This window comes from Carassius carassius, chromosome 45 (assembly GCF_963082965.1).
Source record: "Carassius carassius chromosome 45, fCarCar2.1, whole genome shotgun sequence".
Lineage (NCBI taxonomy): Eukaryota > Metazoa > Chordata > Actinopteri > Cypriniformes > Cyprinidae > Carassius > Carassius carassius.
This window is the reverse complement of record NC_081799.1, coordinates 18,860,522-18,876,667: the sequence shown is the minus strand read 5'-3', so window position 1 is coordinate 18,876,667 and position 16,146 is coordinate 18,860,522.

The following is a 16,146-nucleotide window of genomic DNA, read 5'->3' as shown; positions in this document are numbered from 1 at the left end:
TGAAACTTTAAACTGAAGAGAACTTTAAAAATTTCTATGTAAAATTAATTTTTTTACACTTAAAAACATTTACCTTTTTAGTCTATTCTGAATAAACTGTCTTTGAATCTTACTATGTTTTGGCCACTAACGTCTAATTCTGGGGTCCTTTAGAAGTGATCTGCAGAGCTGTAGGTGCTACATACAGCCAGGAACCACAAAAGACAGACTTAAAGAAGAAATATGAAACTGATGAAAGTAAGAAAACAACAATATCAGAAATGCTTTTCGAATTTTACATTTTTTTCTTACCTGAAAAGAATAAAGAAATCGAAGACGAACTGCTAATCATGATTTATATTCAAAATAGTAAGCAAGTACTGCTTTGTTTGGTTTGTATATCTGCAATCCTAGTTTAGTTTTTTTTCCCCTTGATGTATATTCCCCTGTATGGAAGCTTGTAGAAAAATCAAATAGGGAATTCCAACTTTAATGATTCTGACTTTTTTCTCACAATTCTGAGAAAAAAAAGTCAACATTGTAAGGTTTACTTGGAATTGCAAACATGTATACTATGTAGTTGTGAGTTTTTAATCTGCAATTGCAAGATATAAACCTTATAATTACAATAGAAAAATATATAATAATTCTGAGAAGAAAATAATGACAATGTCGCAGTGATCTTTTATTGTTTGTTAGTTTGTGGTGCGAACAAAAAACTGAATTCTGAGATGTAAACTTGGAATTGCGAGAAAAACGTAGAATTGTGAATTTTATACAGTATCTCACAATTCTGGCTATTAAAAACTCGCAGTTCTGGGTTTATATCTATTTATATCTATTTATATTCTGAGTAATCTCATTTCTGAGAATTTTCTTAGAATTGTGTGAAAAAAAGTCACAATTACCTGTTTAATTTTTTTATTCCATGGCAAAAACTGGCTTAATTCTTACTTCTGTCTCCTGTTGGTATAGACCGTTATTCCCTCTCACACACTGAATGTACAGTTTGCTGTTGACTCTTTGCATTGTGTTCAGGAACAACACACTCGACTTTTCGTCACTGCTATTTCTTTGACGGTTTGGTGTGTTACAGGCTTTAGTCTTCTACCCTTGTTCACTGAGGCGGTGTTACAGCTTTCAATGACACACCATGTTGAATCATTATGACTTTCGGATCAACGGACATTTCAACAGACAGCATGACAGATAAAATAATTTATTTATTTTTTTAGAAAGACTGTTTGAAGGTGTACACTCTCCAACAGCCCAAGTCGCTGCCAATTACAGCTATAGAAAGCGATATGACAGAGATATGTATTGAGACATAGATACAGTGTGTGTGGGGGCGTGCAAATGTCTTTAGGGACACACTTTGACAGGACGCCTCCAGACACGTGCCACGCCTAGAGTTGATGGACATTAGCAAAGGTGAATAAATAATAAAATATGCGAGGAAAATATCCTTAGAAAATGAGCAAACTGCATCTATCTGCTCGAAGCCATCAGTAGCTGTCCTGAGGGCTGTTCCACTAAACACATTCATGCCCTCCGCTGCGGGCTTTTCTGTTAAATGCTTGTGCCTCCCTCCACCAGCGATGATGAGTCACAGTACCAGTCTGTCTGAAATGTTCTGAATGAATCTGGCTCAGGCGATGAAGCTGCATAAAGAGGATTAGCTTTTCTCAAGAGTCCAGCCCTGCTTCCCTGAGATTGAGGCCTTTACATATTCCAGCATGATTTCATGTAGATTTTGTGGATATTTTTGCAAAAAAAAGAAGTTGATGGCCTAAGGTTTTGGCCTTGCTTGTCAGAAAGAAATTATTTTGTGTGTGTGGCTGTCAACATAATTTCTGCCTCTGTGTGTGTGTGTGTGTTGTGTGTGCATTAGCTAATGCTTGAAAAGCCAACAAATCGAGAGCAGTGTTAAATATTTTGCCATCAGACATCTGTCTTCAAAATCATAATATCAAAATATCTCTCTCTTTCTCTCTCGGTCTCTCTCTCTCTCTCTCTCTCTCTCTCTCTCTCTCTCTCTCTCTCACACACACACACGTTTGTTGTTTTTAAAAAACTATAACTATAGTTCTAATTTGGCAGTTTATTTTGGGTTTTCAAGCCAGAACACCAAGAATATGTCAGAGCGCTGTCATATGCGTCTACCACCCCTGCTGTGCCTGCGTCACAAAACGCCCTTCATGTTTCCAGTGGCGTCATGCAAATGTGTTCTTGCACCTAAATTAAAGGAGACTGATCGGCTTTGCACTTGACGCTGTCTGATGAGAGGCTGTCACGCTAACCATCTCTGCCCTCCGGCCTTCACGAGGAGGGAACTTTTTGTTCTTTTTCACACTCTCTCAGTTTGTTCATCTTCACTGCTCTCTATATGCTAATCTGGCCGCTTGTAAAGACATATGCATAAAATGTGTCTGACGAAAGGTACCGGTGACTCACTTAGCTTTATGCATAACAGATCCCAAAACTCTTGTTGCTTTCCAGAGCAGGCACCTCATTAGAGTATACGTTTGTTTCTGTGCTCAACCACATGCTTTTTATCCCAATTTGTATTTGGAAATATGTTAACATGAAGTTGGATGATATGAAATGACTACGATATTTGCTATCAGACAATATTTGAGGCTTTGTATGGGTCAGTAGTGGACATTTAGTTGTGTAGTTCCCCAATTTTTTTACATTAATTTTGATTTAAAGGGACAGTACACCCAAAAACAAAGATTCTATCATCAGTTTCTCACCCTCATGTCATTCCAAAACCGTAAGACATTTGTTCATCTTCAGAACACAAATTAAGATATTTCTGATGAAATCCGAGAGCTTTATAAGCCTGCATAGGCAGCAACGCCTTTATTTATATAGAGCTTTTAACAATACAGATTGTGTCAAAGCAATGCAACTGAAACGTTCAAGGCCCAGAAAGTTAGTAAGGACATCTGTAAAATAGTCCATGTGACATCAGTGGTTCAACCGTAATTTTTCAAAGCTACAAGAATATTTTTGTGCGCAGAGAAAACAAAAAATAACTTTATTCAACAATTTCTTCTCTTCGTTGTCAGTCTTCCACGTGCGTTCGCGAGAGTGTCACAAGTATATTGTAAAGACGTTTTAAATAATAATAATAATAATAATAATAAAAGATTATTGGAGTACATTTTACAAGAAAATTATTAGTTTTTTTAAGTACTTTTAGTATATATCTGTTTATTTGTAATTGTTATAACAAAGATAAGATATAACACAGATACAGATATTAGGAAGCAAAATAGTCAGTTCTGCCTGTGAATATCTTGTTTACTTGGTGGTGGACGAGGAGACTCCACCTCACAATGTAGAGCGTTTTGAGTGCTTAGAACAGCAGAAAAGTGTTATATAAATGTAATGAATTATTATTATTAATAAACAAAACACAAGTCACTAATGCAGCAAATCTAGTGACTAGTTCTTCCTCAAAAGTGCTCGAATCAGTACCTTGCCAACTTGACTTTAGCAGGTGCACCCAAGATTTGTGTAAATCCAGTCAATCAGATTAAAATGGATGGTTTTCTCTTGCCATTTTTGTGTGCAGTAAGCATTAGGCGGTCCATGAACGGACTGTGGGTGGTTTGTGGGTGTGCCGCCTCGGGCTCAAATTAGACATGCTGTACCATATTTCCTGCCAGCAGAATCTGCATTCTGCTCCGAGTTTAGCTGAGGTCTTCAAAGAACAAGCTCTATACCTACCATTTTTAAACTTCACTTCAACCCAAACCTGAGTGAGATGCCAACCTGAAACTGAACAACGATTTCTCAAAATGTCACACCTATTAGCTATTGCTGAATCTCACCATTTCTTCACACTTAGAAATTTTCTCACACTGTATGTAATGGAACACTTGTACACAAGTCTCCTGCTTCTCAGATTTTTTCCAGAAATAAAGACACTTTTTTTTTTTTCTTTAGAAAAGTCGCAATGATGTCTCACACTGTTCATACTGTGCTGAGTTTTTCATTACTTTTAGTGTCTTAAAGCTGCAATGGAAAGTTGTTAAAATCTTTATTGTGCAAAGGATTTTGTGATTTCTTTTTAGTTAGCACAAAAACAACAGTCGAACAATCAAGCATGTAAAACACTGGTGAAAAAAAAAACCCCAGTAAGACAGCAGCCTGTCTCTGGTAAACAGTTATCTGTAGAGTCCAAGAACAGCTGTTTGTGTGTCTCATATTGCTTTGTAAATCTTCACAGATCAGAAAAAAAAAGAAAGAAAAAAAAACGCTTCTCCCTTCCTTTCATCTCTCAACCTTTCTTTTCACTCTCACGCCATCATTGAAACATCCCTGAAACATTAATGAACTTTCCTTATGTTACTATGAAGGCACTTTCTGAACAGTTTTGTTTGATTGCATAACTTGTCCCTGGTTAAGTCTGTCTAGATTTATTAGGGTTCCGAATACTTTTTCCTTTTTTTTTTTTTTTTTTTTTTACAGTACAGCATGAATATGAAAAAAAAAATCAAGGACTTGAAGTCAGTTTTTTACCCAAAAGAAAACATTTTGAGATGTTGAGTGAATAAAGGACAAAATAAGTTCCTGTATATGAATGTGTTCATAAAAATTTGATTTTGCAAAAAAAAAAAAAAACTTTACTAGTATTGTCATTGGACCTCTGGGGAAAAAAATTAATAAAGCAGTCCGATCATACATTTTTATATTAAAACAAAAAGGGAAGTTGTATTCAAATATGGCACTTAATTCACCAAATAGATTTTTTTATAACCCGTTTCATTTTCAGGTTATAAATGTAACAAGTTTAGCTGGTCGACTGAGCTTGGCTGCATGTTTTGACTGGTTATGATGTTGTTTTGACTTTTATCTGTATGCCAGATTTGCTTCAAAGGAATAAGAAAGATGTTGTTGTGAAAAATAAGAGGTCATGAGGTATTTTTTTTTACATTTTGCTATAAAGGCATCACCATTTTTTTACTTCTTTGTTATGACATAAGTGGATCTAATGTGAGCAGTTCTCAGCTAATTAGGATACGTTCTCCTTTCATCCATGGTTTTGAGAAATGGTTTGGACTCTCGGCTAATGAGCTTGTCTTAATCACACATTCCATTGTACGTAGACATGAACTGAATACTTGAAATATTTCATTTATTCAGTGTTCCTTATCCAGTGGGGTGGCTTCGTTCTCCTCAAAGCGTTTTCACAAAAAAAGAATGCTGCTTTTTTGAAGAATGCTAAAAGTTTGTAGCCTACTACCATACAAGACAGTGTTGTTTGAAGATAAAAAAAGGAAAAGTTTTAGAATTAACTGCAGTCTTGTGCTCTGTTAATGTACATCCACAGACGTCTGTGTCATCTTTTAGAGCCTCTTCACAATCACATTCAGTTATTTTCTGCTTCCCTTTTCCAAGATGCGTGTGGAGACAGAATGTCACTCACAGCTGGAATACGGATAAGACGCTACTGTATCTTGCATACTTTTTTTATTTTTTATTTATTGGATTGAGAAATGCTGCAGTGTAGCCTCAGATTTAAAGCCAACTTATTTATATATATTTTTGTGCTGGGCAATGCTTAATCGCGATTAATTTGCATATGTGACCCTGGACCACAAAACCAGTCATAAGTAGCACCGGTATATCTGTAGCAATAGCCAAAAATACACTGATTTCAATTTTATGCAAAAAATCATTAGGATATTAAGTAAAGATCATGTTCCATGAAGATATTTTGTAAATTTCATACCTTAAATATATCAAAACTTAATTGATGATTAGTAATATGCATGGCTAAGAACTTCATTTGGACAAATTTAAAAGTAATTTTTGCACCTTTATATTTCAGGTTTTCAGATAGTTGTATATCAGCCAAATATTGCCCTATCCTAACAAGCCATACACCAATGGAAATTGGATATGGATATTGAATTGGATATTTAATCAGCTTTCAGAAGATGTATAAATCTCAGTTTCAGAAAAATTAACCCTTACGACTGGTTTTGTGGTCCAGGGTCACATATGTCACACACATTATTTATATGAAGGTCCAGTTTTCACTATTAACTAACTATTCACTATGACTTTTGCCTCAGTAAACTCTTAATTACTGCTTTTTAATAGTTAGTAATGTAGTCATTAAGTTTAGGTACTGGGTAGGATCAAGGAAAGTAAGAATATGAAGATTCTTCAGAATATGTGCTTAATAAGTACTAATATGCCAGTAATACATCAAATGGGACACGCATGAAAAAGTATTTTGTAACTTGTTTTACCGCTGGAATTTTATGATACTTTTTTTTAAACTGAAAGCTCCGGTTCCCCTATACAACCCGAATTCCGGAAAAGTTGGGACGTTTTTTAAATTTTAATAAAATGAAAACTAAAAGACTTTCAAATCACATGAGCCAATATTTTATTCACAATAGAACATAGATAACATAGCAAATGTTTAAACTGAGAAAGTTGACAATTTTATGCACAAAATGAGCTCATTTCAATTTTGATTTCTGCTACAGGTCTCAAAATAGTTGGGACGGGGCATGTTTACCATGGTGTAGCATCTCCTTTTCTTTTCAAAACAGTTTGAAGACATCTGGGCATTGAGGCTATGAGTTGCTGGAGTTTTGCTGTTGGAATTTGGTCCCATTCTTGCCTTATATAGATTTCCAGCTGCTGAAGAGTTCGTGGTCGTCTTTGACGTATTTTTCGTTTAATGATGCGCCAAATGTTCTCTATAGGTGAAAGATCTGGACTGCAGGCAGGCCAGGTTAGCACCCGGACTCTTCTACGACGAAGCCATGCTGTTGTTATAGCTGCAGTATGTGGTTTTGCATTGTCCTGCTGAAATAAACAAGGCCTTCCCTGAAATAGACGTTGTTTGGAGGGAAGCATATGTTGCTCTAAAACCTTTATATACCTTTCAGCATTCACAGAGCCTTCCAAAACATGCAAGCTGCCCATACCGTATGCACTTATGCACCCCCATACCATCAGAGATGCTGGCTTTTGAACTGAACGCTGATAACATGCTGGAAGGTCTCCCTCCTCTTTAGCCCGGAGGACACGGCGTCCGTGATTTCCAACAAGAATGTCAAATTTGGATTCGTCTGACCATAAAACACTATTCCACTTTGAAATAGTCCATTTTAAATGAGCCTTGGCCCACAGGACACGACGGCGCTTCTGGACCATGTTCACATATGGCTTCCTTTTTGCATGATAGAGCTTTAGTTGGCATCTGCTGATGGCACGGCGGATTGTGTTTACCGACAGTGGTTTCTGAAAGTATTCCTGGGCCCATTTAGTAATGTCATTGACACAATCATGCCGATGAGTGATGCAGTGTCGTCTGAGAGCCCGAAGACCACGGGCATCCAATAAAGGTCTCCGGCCTTGTCCCTTACGCACAGAGATTTCTCCAGTTTCTCTGAATCTTTTGATGATGTTATGCACTGTAGATGATGAGATTTGCAAAGCCTTTGCAATTTGACGTTGAGGAACATTGTTTTTAAAGTTTTCCACAATTTTTTTACGCAGTCTTTCACAGATTGGAGAGCCTCTGCCCATCTTTACTTCTGAGAGACTCTGCTACTCTAAGACAAAGCTTTTATAGCTAATCATGTTACAGACCTGATATCAATTAACTTAATTAATCACTAGATGTTCTCCCAGCTGAATCTTTTCAAAACTGCTTGCTTTTTTAGCCATTTGTTGCCCCCGTGCCAACTTTTTTGAGACCTGTAGCAGGCATAAAATTTTAAATGAGCTAATTAAGTGGATAAAAGTGTAAAATTTCTCAGTTTAAACATTTGCTACGTTATCTATGTTCTATTGTGAATAAAATATTGGCTCATGTGATTTGAAATTCCTTTAGTTTTCATTTTATTAAAATTTAAAAAACGTCCCAACTTTTCCGGAATTCGGGTTGTACATTGTATTATATTAACTGCATGGAAAAGAACAACCCTTCTCCTTTTGTGTTCCACAGATGAGATTAAGTCATATGGAGTTGGAACGAGATGAGGGTGAGTAAATGAAGACAGAATTCTCAACTTAATTTAATGGTCGTCTTAGCAGAACACAGCTGTTAAATCAAACCGAGGCAGTTTCTGTCCTTCTGCCAGTTAAACAGTATGTGGATCAGCAGAGCTCCGAGCCGCCTGCTTTGGGCTAAATCAGATCTTGGTCTAGATTCAAAACGCAAAACAATCTGCTAACCACGGAGCCTCTGGGCAGGTTCTGACACAGACAGAGGACAGAGAGGATTCAGGAGGCTCTGGAACAGATGGAATATTGCTGATTACTCTTCTAATTCTACTATTAATATCACCACAGAAAACTTTTCTGAATCTTTGAGCAGGGCCTTAATCAGTATGGTAATACCGCTCCTGCTGATATATGATTAGTAATGAGGATGCTGATATGGGCCCTTCTTCATCCTTTTCTGCTAACAAATGAATGTGGCCAGCCTGGTGCCTTATGCAAATACTGTAGAGGTGCATTAAATGGCATAAAACAGCTCAGGTTGTCTGACTTCTGAAGCTCATGAGTGATCTGTCTTTCTGGACTCATTTAAGACTGAAATCTGACTCATTGAAATGTGAGTTTGTGAACTGTCTGCAAGTGTAATTTGTATCTGATGAGATGGAAGGGAACTTGGATTATTAATCTGAATAAATTAACCCACTGTTCATTAACCCATGATTATAAGTTTCCTTCATTTAATTCCCATAATCCTCATAAGACAACAGACGCATCACTGCAAGACAGTAGGATCAAAATTTCAGGCAAAATGGTAAACAATGGCCCAATAGTCCTTAAATGTGATGCGAATAGTTATCCATGGAGAGCTTTTGATTTTGTTGCCAGTGAAAAGATTTGTGATAATTATTTTTATGCCTTTCTGCCAGTTTAAGGAATATTAATGTCCTACTAATGAGAATGGATATGATAATCAAGTATCTATAAATATAAATGAAATGAGCACAATGATTTGATGATTTGCGTGGCTTTCTGTTGTTATTTGGGCCCTTCTGTGAACGCTTATGCATGTGTTAGTACAAAATTAGTTCGTCCAAACAAAACTATTTTAGTCTCAGAAAGACGTCTGTGAAAATTAATGAGAACTGAGTGAGATGCAGTTAGAAATGAAGTGTGAATACAAAGGATGTGCACGTTTTTAGACAGAACAGAACTTTTCAATTTCTGTTTTCCACTTGGGTTACAGTCTCTTTCTTCTTCCCTGAAAGTCAAGTCACTGAAATGTCTGCTTGCTCGTGTCCACTTTTGTTTTTTTACTTGCATGCACTCTGCACTTTTTGCACAATGCAATTAAAAAAATTAAGACATGTTTGGCTAGACTTTTTCAGCCTGTAATGGATTCAGTGTGCGGCTATGGAAGCAGATTAGTCTCAAATATAATTCACGCAAAAAACATGATTCACACATGCGTAGACAATTTTACATGCATGAAACCTAATTCACGTACACACAAAAAAATATCCACGTGCGTGAAAAAAATATATATTCACAAAAAGCAATTCACATGCGCAAAATAAAATTATATACTCGTAAAATACATTTCACAAATGCAAAACACAATTCGTAGATATACAACTGTGCACAAAAACCTTTGAATGTTTAAAATGTATGAGTGTATCCTTGCATTTGAATGTGCAAATCGTCATTCACGTACGAATCGCCTTAGATATGTGTGTGTGTGTTTTTGAGACTTTCCTGGCAGCATAACACTCGTAACACAGAGCAGTCGTACTCTTTAGCCAATCAGATTTAAGCTTACCAATCGACCAATCAGTATCACGTGAGGGCGGGCCTACCTGCATGTTACGTCATCAGCTTTCGACCAGTTCATGGCTGAGCAGAGGTAAGTGCAGTTAATCGTTCATTTCTGTGTTAACTGAAGTTAAAGAGTTCGAGATCAGTTGAAGCAATAGTTTATGAACTATTAACTGATGTAAGCAAGTGTTGTTGTAATCAGATGTCCCATATCGTGTCAAAAATGAAGAAGAAATGATGCTTGTTTTGTTGTATTTTAGCTGAAGGTACAGACAGCTCTCACAGCTACAATCACGCTAATGATTGCAAAACAATCATCTGTGGTCAATACCCATCGAGATTGTTCTTTAAATAGTGAATAGACCTATTTTAATGAGCAGCCAGTGTTTTTTTTGCCATTTGTTTATGATGTTAAATTATTATTAACACTTGTTTCCCTGCATTTTTCAGGATTACTCACCTTTGGTGTGACATCTGGATAGCAGTCACAAACATCTTAATTCATGTTGTTTCTTTATATTCTCTTTTATACTTTTTTTGTATTTATGTCTTAATTGGTAACACTTTATTAAAAAGTTTCATTAGTTAACATGAACTAACAATGAACTGCACGTGAACAGTCTTTATTATTTTTTGTTAATGTTAACATTTACTAATACTTCATTAAAATCTTGTTAACATTAGTAAATGCACTGTAAACCAACACTGAACAGCTGTATTTTTACCTAACGTTAACAAAGATTAACAAACACAGCAACAAATGTATTGCTCATGGTTATTTAATACATGAACTAATGTGAACTAGTTATTGTACCTTATTGTAGACTGTTACCAATATATTCAACATTAATTTCCTTATGCTGTATTGTAATGTCAAGGTTTTTAAATAAGGTTTTTATTGTCATCTTAAGGTCTCACAGGACAATATTGTGAAGCATTCATTTTACTGATTTTATGCTGATAAGACAAAGGTACTTATCATAGAGAGGCAATTAAGATTATGCGACTAAGATTACTCAGTAAACTCTATTCAAATACCATCACGTAATTTCCCACATCCTCTGTCTGCACCTCTTGTACTATAGGGTTTTAGTACTTTAAATATCAGGACACAATCTTATATGTCCTAACAGAGAGGTCTACTGATGACCGGACTGAACACAATTCATTTTTTAACTTTTCACTTGATGTATTGCAATTATATTTATATACTTTAAAAGCAAAGTACACTCTGAATGGATCTCACAACTCCTGAAGAGACGTATATTTCTCTGTACTGAATATTGTGCTTCACAGTTTAGACTGTCAGTTCATGATCATATGTAACAGGAACATTAATCATGATCAAGTCATTTTATATATTTTATTCCCAAATGATTCGGAAACTTTCAAATTAATAAAACGTGTACAAATTGAACTATGTCTGAATCTTTTAATTCTTACAAGAACATTTAATAATGCATGCATAGCAAGGCTTTATTCCTAAAGCGTGTACATATAGTCCGCAGGAGACAAATTAATACAGTAACAATGCATCACTTTCAACCACTTGTTGAAACAACTGTCAAAATGGATTGCTTGCAGCATGACTTTTTATAAAGAATTACAGTAGAAATGGTAAGATCACAGTACTGGTTGTCTGCATCTTCATATATCTTCTGTCTTGGAAATCTGAAACAATAAAACTACATAATATATGCAGATCAAAACATGTCTCCTATATGCACATCATTACATACATTATCATCAGTTGAATGTGTGGTGGACAGGACATGAAAATCCATCAGTACTAAAAAAAAATGTTTATATTCACATGTCGACTAAACAGCAGTTAATAAACTATTGCTTCAACTGATCTCTAACTTCTAAACAGAAATGAACGATTAACTGCACTTACCTCTGCTCAGCCATGAACTGGTCGAAAGCTGATGACGTAACATGCAGGTAGGCCCGCCCTCACGTGATACTGATTGGTCGATTGGTAAGCTTAAATCTGATTGGCTAAAAAGTACGACTGCTCTGTGTTACGAGTGTTATGCTGCCAGGAAAGTCTCAAAAACACACACACACATATCTAAGGCGATTCGTACGTGAATGACGATTTGCACATTCAAATGCAAGGATACACTCATACATTTTAAACATTCATAGGTTTTTGTGCACAGTTGTATATCTACGAATTGTGTTTTGCATTTGTGAAATGTATTTTACGAGTATATAATTTTATTTTGCGCATGTGAATTGCTTTTTGTGAATATTTTTTTTTTCACGCACGTGGATATTTTTTTGTGTGTACGTGAATTAGGTTTCATGCATGTAAAATTGTCTACGCATGTGTGAATCATGTTTTTTGCGTGAATTATATTTGAGATTAATCTGCTTCCATATGCGGCTTCTTGTTCTTTTTGAATATTAAATAACCATAAATATTTTTACCGGCAATGAAAATTAGTGTTACTCTTAGGCTCTGCCTGCTGCTGTTATTAACAATCAGTGCTGGGTAACTGTATTCCATTATGGATTCCAAATTACACGACAAAAATTGTAGTAAGTAATGTAATCCATTATATTACACATTGTAGGTTAAATAATCAGTCTACTTTTTGATTACTTTTGACCTTACTCATTTATCACATTGATTTAAATAGCATAACCCTGTACCATATTGATTAATTATTAATTAATTATTAATTATTATTAATTACTGAATTAATTCAATTCATTGATATTTTAAATGCAAAGATTTGAAACTTTTTTTGAAAATCAATACATTCTGAATAATGATGTTATCAATAAGAAATAACTTAATTGATTACTGGTATTTTACAATTTTATTTACTCTAATTACAAGTACTTATTTTTTGTAATGTGATTTATATGTAATCAGTTACTACCAATCACTGGAAATTACACAGATTCATCTTCAAACATAAATTTAGAAATTTTTATAATATCATTATAGATCAGATAGTCATCTAATGTATTATTGTAAAGAATGTTTTGATTTACAATAAGCACTTTTCAACTAGGTCTCATAGCACTATAGTTAATGAATTATCATTTATAAATCTTTGTTCATGTTAGTTGATTAATTAAATACAATTCTTCATGTTAGTTCATAGTACATTAACTAATGTCAACGGATACAACTTTCTGATTAAAAAAATGTATTTGTATGGTAAATGCTAAAAACATGAACCAAGATGAATAATGCTGTAGATGTACTGTTTATTGTTATGTCACTGCAGTTAAAGGTATAGTTCACCCAAATTAGCTGAAAATTTACTCACCTTCAGGTCAATCAAGACGCAGATTGTTTCTTCATCAGAACAGATTTGGAAAATTTAGCTTTACATCACTTGCTCACCACTGGATCCTCTGGAGTGAATGGGTGCCATCAGAATGAGAGTTCAAACAGCTGATCAAAATATCAAAAAACAAACAAAAAAACTATCCAGCTACCAAAACATTTTTCAAACAAGTTCAAATGTTTATGGATGGAGAAATGGATGTATGGATGGATAGATACAGAATCATTACAAACATGCTTCTGAAATTAGGATGTATGCAAATATACACATATTATTAGGGGCTTTCGCTCCAGCAGAACATTTTCATAGTTCCTAGAACTGTCTGGACAGTACTCACTTTTTGGTGTGTTCCCATGTTGTAGTGATTCTTTCAGTCTGGGAGATGCATGTGATGAACAGGTAGAGGTAGAGCTTTTTCGCATTTGGCTCTGGAATAGCCTTCCTGATAATGTTTGGGGTTCAGACACACTCTCTCTCTGTTTAAATCTAGATTAAAAACACATCTCTTTCACCATAATTTTGGACGGCAGTTATATCTGATCAAATGCGCATTAGTATTCTTTAGCTTGGGTTAAACAAATTAATTTTACTTGGTTGGAACAGCAGCTACGCTAATTATGTCTCTATTTGCTTCTCTGTTTTGTGTAAACAGGATTTACACAAGCTTCAATCTGGATCCAGAACACCTGAGAAGAGATGATGTCACCCCCTCAGAGGACCTCAGATGATGGCAACCCTGAAACAACATACAGAACTACCAAATTTTGCTGTAAGTGTGATTGCATTACATAATAATTGCAGTTAATAGTGTTCATCGTCTGTTTGGATTATGTCTTTAATTGATTTTTCCGTACATTTTTGCCATATGCACATAAACTGACAGTCACCACTGATAAGCTACTACTAAATATTGTAGAAAATAAATTTTCTGTAAATTTTCTGATTTGTATCATAAAAAGCTCTATACAAATAAACTTGAATTGAATGAATGAACCATGGCTGAAGCTCTGTGTCAGTGATTGCATCGAGCTCCTCTTCACCACAATTCTTATAAAGAGATAGCTGAGATTTAGGCTCTCGTTTTGACTGTTCTTTTGTTTCCCACTTTCTCTCTGTCTCCCTCTCTCTCGCTCTCTCTCTCTCTCTCTGCGTCTCTGAGTTAAGCGTTGCTTTGACTTGACAGCACAGTGGATTTAGAAGTACTAAGAGAGGATCACATTGAAACTCCTGGAGTCACTTGTTCAAATCTGGAGTCACTGAGCTCATGTCAGTGAAAGGAGTGCTGGGAATTCTGTAAGAGCTCCTCACTGAGGCTTTTTAGATGACACTTTAGAGTTCTCAGCATGCCTGTGCTCTCATAAACATGAAAGGACTAAACTGTGCTCTTCTAGTGAGCAACATATTAGAGAAGTGACATTAAATTGATGCCATTTACTGGAGATAAACCCATAGGACAGTTTTATCACTCGGAGATTACTTTTTCGTCGATTGCGGGAGTCTGAAAGCAACTTGCAATCAGTGCCAGTCAGTTTTTTTTTTTTTTTTTTTTTTTTTTTGGGATTGTAATTGTTTTTTCTTTGTTTACCTTTTTTAACTTGTATGTCTGATGAAAAAAAAACATTTTAAATGTATTTATTTTATTTGCTTACTTTTAGTAGTAGAAGTAGTAGGAGGAAAAAAATGTAAATAATATAAATAAAAAAAATAATAATTTATATATTTTTATTTATTTACTTATTTTACTCTCCTGGAAGCTTTTTCTGCTGAGCCTTGGGTTAGATAATTTAATCTTGAAAGTATTTGATGAGTCATTTTCAGTTCTTTCAGTTGATTTTTATTCTAGACATTTTTGAACACAGTTGATTTTTGTTCCCTGAAACTCTTGAGGAGAACTGTGAAGAGGAAACTAATGAAACTTAAGAGTGGAGCAAAAACATTACAATTGAGGTATTACAAAGGTTTCCTTTGTGACATTGCTTTTCCATGTAAAAGTTTTGTATAAACAGTAAGCTCGAAGGTGCATCTCAAAACAGCTGGTGTTTTGCAGTATTGCATTATTGTGATGACAGTGTATACTGAACCTTAGGGTTGGAAACAGATAGTTTCTGGTTCGATTCCCACAAAGAACGAGTCATTAGCCACCTAATGCATTTGATCCCAAATGAATGACATTCTTCTAAGGCAACATTGTGTGAAAACTTTAAGATGTAATTCATTTTGCTGCATCATACTTTGCCTTTGGCCATGCACTGCCATCCCCTACCTGAGGGAGGAGCTGCTATCTCACCCATACCATCACCTCCTCCTGTTTTTCAATTGCTCAGTTTTCTCTCTTTTCCTCTCGTCAGGCCTCATCATGCTGCCAGGTGTCCTTGGACTCAGAAGGAAACTATTGAATTAGTAAATAACCAGGATAAAAGGATTATAGAAAGTAAGAGCTTTAGGAGAACAGGCGACATTAGATTTATGATTGATCTGGGAGGCAGGGACTGATGGAGGAGGGGGGCGAAGGGCAAGAGGGATTCAGTAGGTAGACAGAAGAAACAAAAGAGCCTTTTCATTTTTCTTCACATACCTCTTTTTTCGTCCCCACCTGCTTCCTTTCCTGCGCAGACTCATTTTTTGAAGTGTCATCAGCCCTTATGCTCCAGGACTCCATGAGGGGCAATCCTTCGCCTCATTGTCCTCTCGTGTTTTAATATGCTTGTGTTTAATATGCTTGTATTTAATTAAACACACATTGCGCTGCCCTAACGAGAAGCTGGAGTATATAGCGAATACCGAATGCAAATCTGTTGAGGCTAAGTGCTTTTTGTGAAGACTAAAGTTAAAGTGAAGTGTGTGTTTCCACACCACTAGCTTCACTTAATGGACCTGCCATATAAAGGCTGTTATCAAAGTTTCATGAACCCCTTTTACTATTGGGCAGTCAATCAGATAGTCCCACCCCCCAAATGCCATTAGTTGATTCATTTTTGCTGTTGTTGGGCTGGTTGTGATGCTCAAACAACCAAAGCGATGTTTTGATAGCAGAGACAAGAGGGTTTATACTTAGGAAATC